The sequence below is a fragment of the Tachypleus tridentatus genome, chromosome 12, assembly GCF_004210375.1.
Source record: "Tachypleus tridentatus isolate NWPU-2018 chromosome 12, ASM421037v1, whole genome shotgun sequence".
In the NCBI taxonomy this organism is placed as follows: Eukaryota; Metazoa; Arthropoda; class Merostomata; order Xiphosura; family Limulidae; genus Tachypleus; species Tachypleus tridentatus.
This window is the reverse complement of record NC_134836.1, coordinates 113,076,398-113,088,657: the sequence shown is the minus strand read 5'-3', so window position 1 is coordinate 113,088,657 and position 12,260 is coordinate 113,076,398.

The following is a 12,260-nucleotide window of genomic DNA, read 5'->3' as shown; positions in this document are numbered from 1 at the left end:
TTATACGTTAACTTGACAACTTTTTTGTAACATGTCAACTCTACAGGTATCATACGTTAACTAGACAACTTTTTGTAACACGTCAACTCTACAGATATCATACGTTAACTAGACAAGTTTTTGTAACACGTCATCTCTACAGATATCATACGTTAACTTGACAACTTTTTGTAACACGTCAACTCTACAGATATTATACGTTAACTTGACAACTTTTTGTAACATGTCAACTCTACAGGTATCATACGTTAACTAGACAACTTTTCGTAACACGTCAACTCTACAGGTATCATACGTTAACAAGACAACTTTTTGTAACCCGTCAACTCTACAGGTATCATACGTTAACTAGACTACTTTTTGTAACACATCAACTCTACAGGTATCATACGTTAACTAGACTACTTTTTGTAACACGTCAACTCTACAGGTATCATACGTTAACTTGACAACGTTTTGTAACACATCAACTCTACAGGTATCATACGTTAACAAGACAACTTTTTGTAACACGTCAACTCTACAGGTATCATACGTTAACTTGACAACGTTTTGTAACACGTCATCTCTACAGATATCATACGTTAACTAGACAACTTTTTGTAACACGTCAACTCTACAGATATCATACGTTAACAAGACAACTTTTTGTAACACGTCAACTCTACAGGTATCATACGTTAACAAGACAACTTTTTGTAACACGTCAACTCTACAGGTATCATACGTTAACAAGACAACTTTTTGTAACCCGTCAACTCTACAGGTATCATACGTTAACTAGACTACTTTTTGTAACACATCAACTCTACAGGTATCATACGTTAACTTGACAACTTTTTGTAACACGTCAACTCTACAGGTATCATACGTTAACTAGACAACTTTTTGTAACACGTCAACTCTACAGATATCATACGTTAACAAGACAACTTTTTGTAACACGTCAACTCTACAGGTATCATACGTTAACAAGACAACTTTTTGTAACACGTCAACTCTACAGATATCATACGTTAACTAGACAACTTTTGTAACACGTCAACTCTACAGGTATCATACGTTAACTAGACAACTTTTTGTAACTACAGGTATCATACGTCAACTCTACAGGTATCATACGTTAACTAGACTACCTTTTGTAACACATCAACTCTACAGGTATCATACGTTAACTTGACAACTTTTTGTAACACGTCAACTCTACAGGTATCATACGTTAACTAGACTACTTTTTGTAACACGTCAACTCTACAGGTATCATACGTTAACAAGACAACTTTTTGTAACCCGTCATCTCTACAGATATTATACGTTAACTTGACAACTTTTTGTAACATGTCAACTCTACAGGTATCATACGTTAACTAGACTACTTTTTGTAACACGTCAACTCTACAGGTATCATACGTTAACAAGACAACTTTTTGTAACCCGTCAACTCTACAGGTATCATACGTTAACTAGACTACTTTTTGTAACACATCAACTCTACAGGTATCATACGTTAACTAGACTACTTTTTGTAACACGTCAACTCTACAGGTATCATACGTTAACTAGACTACTTTTTGTAACACGTCAACTCTACAGATATCATACGTTAACAAGACAACTTTTTGTAACACGTCAACTCTACAGGTATCATACGTTAACTTGACAACTTTTTGTAACACGTCAACTCTACAGATATCATACGTTAACTAGACAACTTTTTGTAACACGTCAACTCTACAGGTATCATACGTTAACAAGACAACTTTTTGTAACCCGTCAACTCTACGTTCATACGTTAACTAGACAACTTTTTTGTAACACGTCAACTCTACAGGTATCATACGTTAACTAGACAACTTTTTGTAACACGTCAACTCTACAGGTATCATACGTTAACAAGACAACTTTTTGTAACCCGTCAACTCTACAGGTATCATACGTTAACTAGACTACTTTTTGTAACACATCAACTCTACAGGTATCATACGTTAACTAGACTACTTTTTGTAACACATCAACTCTACAGGTATCATACGTTAACTAGACTACTTTTTGTAACACGTCAACTCTACAGATATCATACGTTAACAAGACAACTTTTTGTAACACGTCAACTCTACAGGTATCATACGTTAACTTGACAACGTTTTGTAACACGTCAACTCTACAGATATCATACGTTAACTAGACAACTTTTTGTAACACGTCAACTCTACAGATATCATACGTTAACAAGACAACTTTTTGTAACACGTCAACTCTACAGGTATCATACGTTAACAAGACAACTTTTTGTGACACGTCAACTCTACAGGTATCATACGTTAACAAGACAACTTTTTGTAACCCGTCAACTCTACAGGTATCATACGTTAACTAGACTACTTTTTGTAACACATCAACTCTACAGGTATCATACGTTAACTTGACAACTTTTTGTAACACGTCAACTCTACAGGTATCATACGTTAACTAGACAACTTTTGTAACACGTCAACTCTACAGATATCATACGTTAACAAGACAACTTTTTGTAACACGTCAACTCTACAGGTATCATACGTTAACTAGACAACTTTTTGTAACACGTCAACTCTACAGATATCATACGTTAACTAGACTACTTTTTGTAACACGTCAACTCTACAGGTATCATACGTTAACAAGACAACTTTTTGTAACACGTCAACTCTACAGATATCATACGTTAACTAGACAAGTTTTTGTAACACGTCAACTCTACAGATATCATACGTTAACTTGACAACGTTTTGTAACACGTCAACTCTACAGATATTATACGTTAACTTGACAACTTTTTGTAACATGTCAACTCTACAGGTATCATACGTTAACTAGACAACTTTTTGTAACACGTCAACTCTACAGGTATCATACGTTAACAAGACAACTTTTTGTAACCCGTCAACTCTACAGGTATTATACGTTAACTAGACTACCTTTTGTAACACATCAACTCTACAGGTATCATACGTTAACTTGACAACTTTTTGTAACACGTCAACTCTACAGGTATCATACGTTAACTAGACTACTTTTTGTAACACGTCAACTCTACAGGTATTATACGTTAACAAGACAACTTTTTGTAACACGTCAACTCTACAGATATTATACGTTAACTTGACAACTTTTTGTAACATGTCAACTCTACAGGTATCATACGTTAACTAGACTACTTTTTGTAACACGTCAACTCTACAGGTATCATACGTTAACAAGACAACTTTTTGTAACCCGTCAACTCTACAGGTATCATACGTTAACTAGACTACTTTTTGTAACACATCAACTCTACAGGTATCATACGTTAACTAGACTACTTTTTGTAACACATCAACTCTACAGGTATCATACGTTAACTAGACTACTTTTTGTAACACGTCAACTCTACAGGTATCATACGTTAACTAGACAACTTTTTGTAACACGTCAACTCTACAGATATCATACGTTAACAAGACAACTTTTTTGTAACACTCAACTCTACCAGGTATCATACGTTAACAAGACAACTTTTGTAACACGTCAACTCTACAGATATCATACGTTAACTAGACAACTTTTTGTAACACGTCAACTCTACAGGTATCATACGTTAACAAGACAACTTTTTGTAACACGTCAACTCTACAGATATCATACGTTAACTAGACAAGTTTTTGTAACACGTCATCTCTACAGATATCATACGTTAACTTGACAACTTTTTGTAACACGTCAACTCTACAGATATTATACGTTAACTTGACAACTTTTTGTAACATGTCAACTCTACAGGTATCATACGTTAACTAGACAACTTTTTGTAACACGTCAACTCTACAGATATCATACGTTAACTAGACAAGTTTTTGTAACACGTCATCTCTACAGATATCATACGTTAACTTGACAACTTTTTGTAACACGTCAACTCTACAGATATTATACGTTAACTTGACAACTTTTTGTAACATGTCAACTCTACAGGTATCATACGTTAACTAGACAACTTTTCGTAACACGTCAACTCTACAGGTATCATACGTTAACAAGACAACTTTTTGTAACCCGTCAACTCTACAGGTATCATACGTTAACTAGACTACTTTTTGTAACACATCAACTCTACAGGTATCATACGTTAACTAGACTACTTTTTGTAACACGTCAACTCTACAGGTATCATACGTTAACTTGACAACGTTTTGTAACACATCAACTCTACAGGTATCATACGTTAACAAGACAACTTTTTGTAACACGTCAACTCTACAGGTATCATACGTTAACTTGACAACGTTTTGTAACACGTCATCTCTACAGATATCATACGTTAACTAGACAACTTTTTGTAACACGTCAACTCTACAGATATCATACGTTAACAAGACAACTTTTTGTAACACGTCAACTCTACAGGTATCATACGTTAACAAGACAACTTTTTGTGACACGTCAACTCTACAGGTATCATACGTTAACAAGACAACTTTTTGTAACCCGTCAACTCTACAGGTATCATACGTTAACTAGACTACTTTTTGTAACACATCAACTCTACAGGTATCATACGTTAACTTGACAACTTTTTGTAACACGTCAACTCTACAGGTATCATACGTTAACTAGACAACTTTTTGTAACACGTCAACTCTACAGATATCATACGTTAACAAGACAACTTTTTGTAACACGTCAACTCTACAGGTATCATACGTTAACAAGACAACTTTTTGTAACACGTCAACTCTACAGATATCATACGTTAACTAGACAACTTTTTGTAGCACGTCAACTCTACAGGTATCATACGTTAACAAGACAACTTTTTGTAACCCGTCAACTCTACAGGTATTATACGTTAACTAGACTACCTTTTGTAACACATCAACTCTACAGGTATCATACGTTAACTTGACAACTTTTTGTAACACGTCAACTCTACAGGTATCATACGTTAACTAGACTACTTTTTGTAACACGTCAACTCTACAGGTATTATACGTTAACAAGATAACTCTTTGTAACCCGTCATCTCTACAGATATTATACGTTAACTTGACAACTTTTTGTAACATGTCAACTCTACAGGTATCATACGTTAACTAGACTACTTTTTGTAACACGTCAACTCTACAGGTATCATACGTTAACAAGACAACTTTTTGTAACCCGTCAACTCTACAGGTATCATACGTTAACTAGACTACTTTTTGTAACACATCAACTCTACAGGTATCATACGTTAACTAGACTACTTTTTGTAACACATCAACTCTACAGGTATCATACGTTAACTAGACTACTTTTTGTAACACGTCAACTCTACAGATATCATACGTTAACAAGACAACTTTTTGTAACACGTCAACTCTACAGGTATCATACGTTAACTTGACAACGTTTTGTAACACGTCATCTCTACAGATATCATACGTTAACTAGACAACTTTTTGTAACACGTCAACTCTACAGATATCATACGTTAACAAGACAACTTTTTGTAACACGTCAACTCTACAGGTATCATACGTTAACAAGACAACTTTTTGTAACACGTCAACTCTACAGGTATCATACGTTAACAAGACAACTTTTTGTAACCCGTCAACTCTACAGGTATCATACGTTAACTAGACTACTTTTGTAACACATCAACTCTACAGGTATCATACGTTAACTAGACAACTTTTGTAACACGTCAACTCTACAGGTATCATACGTTAACTAGACAACTTTTGTAACACGTCAACTCTACAGATATCATACGTTAACAAGACAACTTTTGTAACACGTCAACTCTACAGGTATCATACGTTAACAAGACAACTTTTGTAACACGTCAACTCTACAGATATCATACGTTAACTAGACAACTTTTTGTAACACGTCAACTCTACAGGTATCATACGTTAACAAGACAACTTTTTGTAACACGTCAACTCTACAGATATCATACGTTAACTAGACAAGTTTTTGTAACACGTCAACTCTACAGATATCATACGTTAACTTGACAACTTTTTGTAACACGTCAACTCTACAGATATTATACGTTAACTTGACAACTTTTTGTAACACGTCAACTCTACAGGTATCATACGTTAACTAGACAACTTTTGTAACACGTCAACTCTACAGGTATCATACGTTAACAAGACAACTTTTGTAACCCGTCAACTCTACAGGTATCATACGTTAACTAGACTACCTTTTGTAACACATCAACTCTACAGGTATCATACGTTAACTAGACAACTTTTTTGTAACACGTCAACTCTACAGGTATCATACGTTAACTAGACTACTTTTGTAACACGTCAACTCTACAGGTATCATACGTTAACAAGACAACTTTTGTAACACGTCAACTCTACAGATATCATACGTTAACTTGACAACTTTTTGTAACATGTCAACTCTACAGGTATCATACGTTAACTAGACTACTTTTTGTAACACGTCAACTCTACAGGTATCATACGTTAACAAGACAACTTTTTGTAACCCGTCAACTCTACAGGTATCATACGTTAACTAGACTACTTTTTGTAACACATCAACTCTACAGGTATCATACGTTAACTAGACTACTTTTTGTAACACGTCAACTCTACAGGTATCATACGTTAACTAGACTACTTTTTGTAACACGTCAACTCTACAGGTATCATACGTTAACTAGACAACTTTTTGTAACACGTCAACTCTACAGATATCATACGTTAACAAGACAACTTTTTGTAACACGTCAACTCTACAGGTATCATACGTTAACAAGACAACTTTTTGTAACACGTCAACTCTACAGATATCATACGTTAACTAGACAACTTTTTGTAACACGTCAACTCTACAGGTATCATACGTTAACAAGACAACTTTTTGTAACACGTCAACTCTACAGATATCATACGTTAACTAGACAAGTTTTTGTAACACGTCAACTCTACAGATATCATACGTTAACTTGACAACTTTTGTAACACGTCAACTCTACAGATATCATACGTTAACTTGACAACTTTTGTAACACGTCAACTCTACAGGTATCATACGTTAACTAGACAACTTTTTGTAACACGTCAACTCTACAGATATCATACGTTAACTAGACAAGTTTTTGTAACACGTCATCTCTACAGATATCATACGTTAACTTGACAACTTTTTGTAACACGTCAACTCTACAGATATTATACGTTAACTTGACAACTTTTTGTAACATGTCAACTCTACAGGTATCATACGTTAACTAGACAACTTTTTGTAACACGTCAACTCTACAGGTATCATACGTTAACAAGACAACTTTTTGTAACCCGTCAACTCTACAGGTATCATACGTTAACTAGACTACTTTTGTAACACGTCAACTCTACAGGTATCATACGTTAACTAGACAACTTTTGTAACACGTCAACTCTACAGGTATCATACGTTAACTAGACAACTTTTGTAACACGTCAACTCTACAGGTATCATACGTTAACAAGACAACTTTTGTAACACGTCAACTCTACAGGTATCATACGTTAACTAGACAACTTTTGTAACACGTCAACTCTACAGGTATCATACGTTAACTAGACAACTTTTTTGTAACACGTCAACTCTACAGGTATCATACGTTAACAAGACAACTTTTGTAACACGTCAACTCTACAGGTATCATACGTTAACAAGACAACTTTTGTAACACGTCAACTCTACAGGTATCATACGTTAACAAGACAACTTTTGTAACACGTCAACTCTACAGGTATCATACGTTAACTAGACAACTTTTGTAACACGTCAACTCTACAGGTATCATACGTTAACTAGACAACTTTTGTAACACGTCAACTCTACAGGTATCATACGTTAACTAGACAACTTTTTTGTAACACGTCAACTCTACAGATATCATACGTTAACAAGACAACTTTTTGTAACACGTCAACTCTACAGGTATCATACGTTAACAAGACAACTTTTGTAACACGTCAACTCTACAGGTATCATACGTTAACTAGACAACTTTTGTAACACGTCAACTCTACAGGTATCATACGTTAACTAGACAACTTTTTGTAACACGTCAACTCTACAGGTATCATACGTTAACTAGACAACTTTTGTAACACGTCAACTCTACAGGTATCATACGTTAACTAGACAACTTTTTTGTAACACGTCAACTCTACAGGTATCATACGTTAACTAGACAACTTTTGTAACACGTCAACTCTACAGGTATCATACGTTAACAAGACAACTTTTTGTAACACGTCAACTCTACAGGTATCATACGTTAACTAGACAACTTTTTGTAACACGTCAACTCTACAGGTATCATACGTTAACTAGACAACTTTTGTAACACGTCAACTCTACAGGTATCATACGTTAACTAGACAACTTTTGTAACACGTCAACTCTACAGGTATCATACGTTAACTAGACAACTTTTTTGTAACACGTCAACTCTACAGGTATCATACGTTAACAAGACAACTTTTTTGTAACACGTCAACTCTACAGGTATCATACGTTAACAAGACAACTTTTGTAACACGTCAACTCTACAGGTATCATACGTTAACTAGACAACTTTTTGTAACACGTCAACTCTACAGGTATCATACGTTAACTAGACAACTTTTTGTAACACGTCAACTCTACAGGTATCATACGTTAACTAGACAACTTTTTTGTAACACGTCAACTCTACAGGTATCATACGTTAACTAGACAACTTTTTTGTCAACTCTACGTCAACTCTACAGGTATCATACGTTAACTAGACAACTTTTTTTTGTAACACGTCAACTCTACAGGTATCATACGTTAACTAGACAACTTTTTGTAACACGTCAACTCTACAGGTATCATACGTTAACAAGACAACTTTTGTAACACGTCAACTCTACAGGTATCATACGTTAACTAGACAACGTCAACTTTTTGTAACACGTCAACTCTACAGGTATCATACGTTAACTAGACAACTTTTTGTAACACGTCAACTCTACAGGTATCATACGTTAACTAGACAACTTTTTGTAACACGTCAACTCTACAGGTATCATACGTTAACTAGACAACTTTTGTAACACGTCAACTCTACAGGTATCATACGTTAACTAGACAACTTTTTGTAACACGTCAACTCTACAGGTATCATACGTTAACTAGACAACTTTTGTAACACGTCAACTCTACAGGTATCATACGTTAACTAGACAACTTTTTGTAACACGTCAACTCTACAGGTATCATACGTTAACAAGACAACTTTTTGTAACACGTCAACTCTACAGGTATCATACGTTAACTAGACAACATTTTGTAACACGTCAACTCTACAGGTATCATACGTTAACTAGACAACTTTTTGTAACACGTCAACTCTACAGGTATCATACGTTAACTAGACAACTTTTTGTAACACGTCAACTCTACAGGTTATCATACGTTAACATACGACAACTTTTTGTAACACGTCAACTCTACAGGTATCATACGTTAACTAGACAACTTTTTTGTAACACGTCAACTCTACAGGTATCATACGTTAACTAGACAACTTTTGTAACACGTCAACTCTACAGGTATCATACGTTAACTAGACTACTTTTTGTAACACGTCAACTCTACAGGTATCATACGTTAACTAGACAACTTTTTGTAACACGTCAACTCTACAGGTATCATACGTTAACTAGACAACTTTTTGTAACACGTCAACTCTACAGGTATCATACGTTAACTAGACAACTTTTGTAACACGTCAACTCTACAGGTATCATACGTTAACTAGACAACTTTTGTAACACGTCAACTCTACAGGTATCATACGTTAACAAGACAACTTTTGTAACACGTCAACTCTACAGGTATCATACGTTAACTAGACAACTTTTTGTAACACGTCAACTCTACAGGTATCATACGTTAACTAGACTACTTTTTGTAACACGTCAACTCTACAGGTATCATACGTTAACTAGACTACTTTTTGTAACACGTCAACTCTACAGGTATCATACGTTAACTAGACAACTTTTGTAACACGTCAACTCTACAGATATCATACGTTAACAAGACAACGTTTTTTTGTAACACGTCAACTCTACAGGTATCATACGTTAACAAGACAACTTTTGTAACACGTCAACTCTACAGATATCATACGTTAACTAGACAACTTTTTGTAACACGTCAACTCTACAGGTATCATACGTTAACAAGACAACTTTTTGTAACACGTCAACTCTACAGATATCATACGTTAACTAGACAACTTTTTGTAACACGTCAACTCTACAGGTATCATACGTTAACTAGACAACTTTTTGTAACACGTCAACTCTACAGATATCATACGTTAACTTGACAACTTTTTGTAACACGTCAACTCTACAGGTATCATACGTTAACTAGACAACTTTTTGTAACACGTCAACTCTACAGATATCATACGTTAACTAGACAACTTTTTTGTAACACGTCAACTCTACAGATATCATACGTTAACTAGACAACTTTTGTAACACGTCAACTCTACAGATATCATACGTTAACTTGACAACTTTTTGTAACACGTCAACTCTACAGGTATCATACGTTAACTAGACAACTTTTTGTAACACGTCAACTCTACAGGTATCATACGTTAACAAGACAACTTTTTGTAACACGTCAACTCTACAGGTATCATACGTTAACTAGACAACTTTTTGTAACACGTCAACTCTACAGGTATCATACGTTAACTAGACAACTTTTGTAACACGTCAACTCTACAGGTATCATACGTTAACTAGACAACTTTTGTAACACGTCAACTCTACAGGTATCATACGTTAACAAGACAACTTTTGTAACACGTCAACTCTACAGGTATCATACGTTAACTAGACAACTTTTTGTAACACGTCAACTCTACAGGTATCATACGTTAACTAGACTTTTTGTAAGACTTTTTGTAACACGTCAACTCTACAGGTATCATACGTTAACTAGACAACTTTTTGTAACACGTCAACTCTACAGGTATCATACGTTAACAAGACAACTTTTTGTAACACGTCAACTCTACAGGTATCATACGTTAACAAGACAACTTTTTGTAACACGTCAACTCTACAGGTATCATACGTTAACTAGACAACTTTTGTAACACGTCAACTCTACAGGTATCATACGTTAACTAGACAACTTTTGTAACACGTCAACTCTACAGGTATCATACGTTAACTAGACAACTTTTGTAACACGTCAACTCTACAGGTATCATACGTTAACTAGACAACTTTTTGTAACACGTCAACTCTACAGGTATCATACGTTAACAAGACAACTTTTGTAACACGTCAACTCTACAGGTATATCATACGTTAACTAGACAACTTTTGTAACACGTCAACTCTACAGGTATCATACGTTAACTAGACAACTTTTGTAACACGTCAACTCTACAGGTATCATACGTTAACTAGACAACTTTTGTAACACGTCAACTCTACAGGTATCATACGTTAACTAGACAACTTTTTGTAACACGTCAACTCTACAGGTATCATACGTTAACAAGACAACTTTTTGTAACACGTCAACTCTACAGGTATCATACGTTAACTAGACAACTTTTTGTAACACGTCAACTCTACAGGTATCATACGTTAACAAGACAACTTTTTGTAACACGTCAACTCTACAGGTATCATACGTTAACGTTAAGACAACTTTTGTAACACGTCAACTCTACAGGTATCATACGTTAACTAGACAACTTTTGTAACACGTCAACTCTACAGGTATCATACGTTAACAAGACAACTTTTGTAACACGTCAACTCTACAGGTATCATACGTTAACTAGACAACTTTTTGTAACACGTCAACTCTACAGGTATCATACGTTAACTAGACAACTTTTTTGTAACACGTCAACTCTACAGGTATCATACGTTAGACAACTCTTTTTGTAACACGTCAACTCTACAGGTATCATACGTTAACTAGACAACTTTTTGTAACACGTCAACTCTACAGGTATCATACGTTAACTAGACAACTTTTTGTAACACGTCAACTCTACAGGTATCATACGTTAACTAGACAACTTTTTGTAACACGTCAACTCTACAGGTATCATACTTTTGTAACACGTCAACTACAGGTATCATACGTTAACTAGACAACTTTTTGTAACACGTCAACTCTACAGGTATCATACGTTAACTAGACAACTTTTGTAACACGTCAAC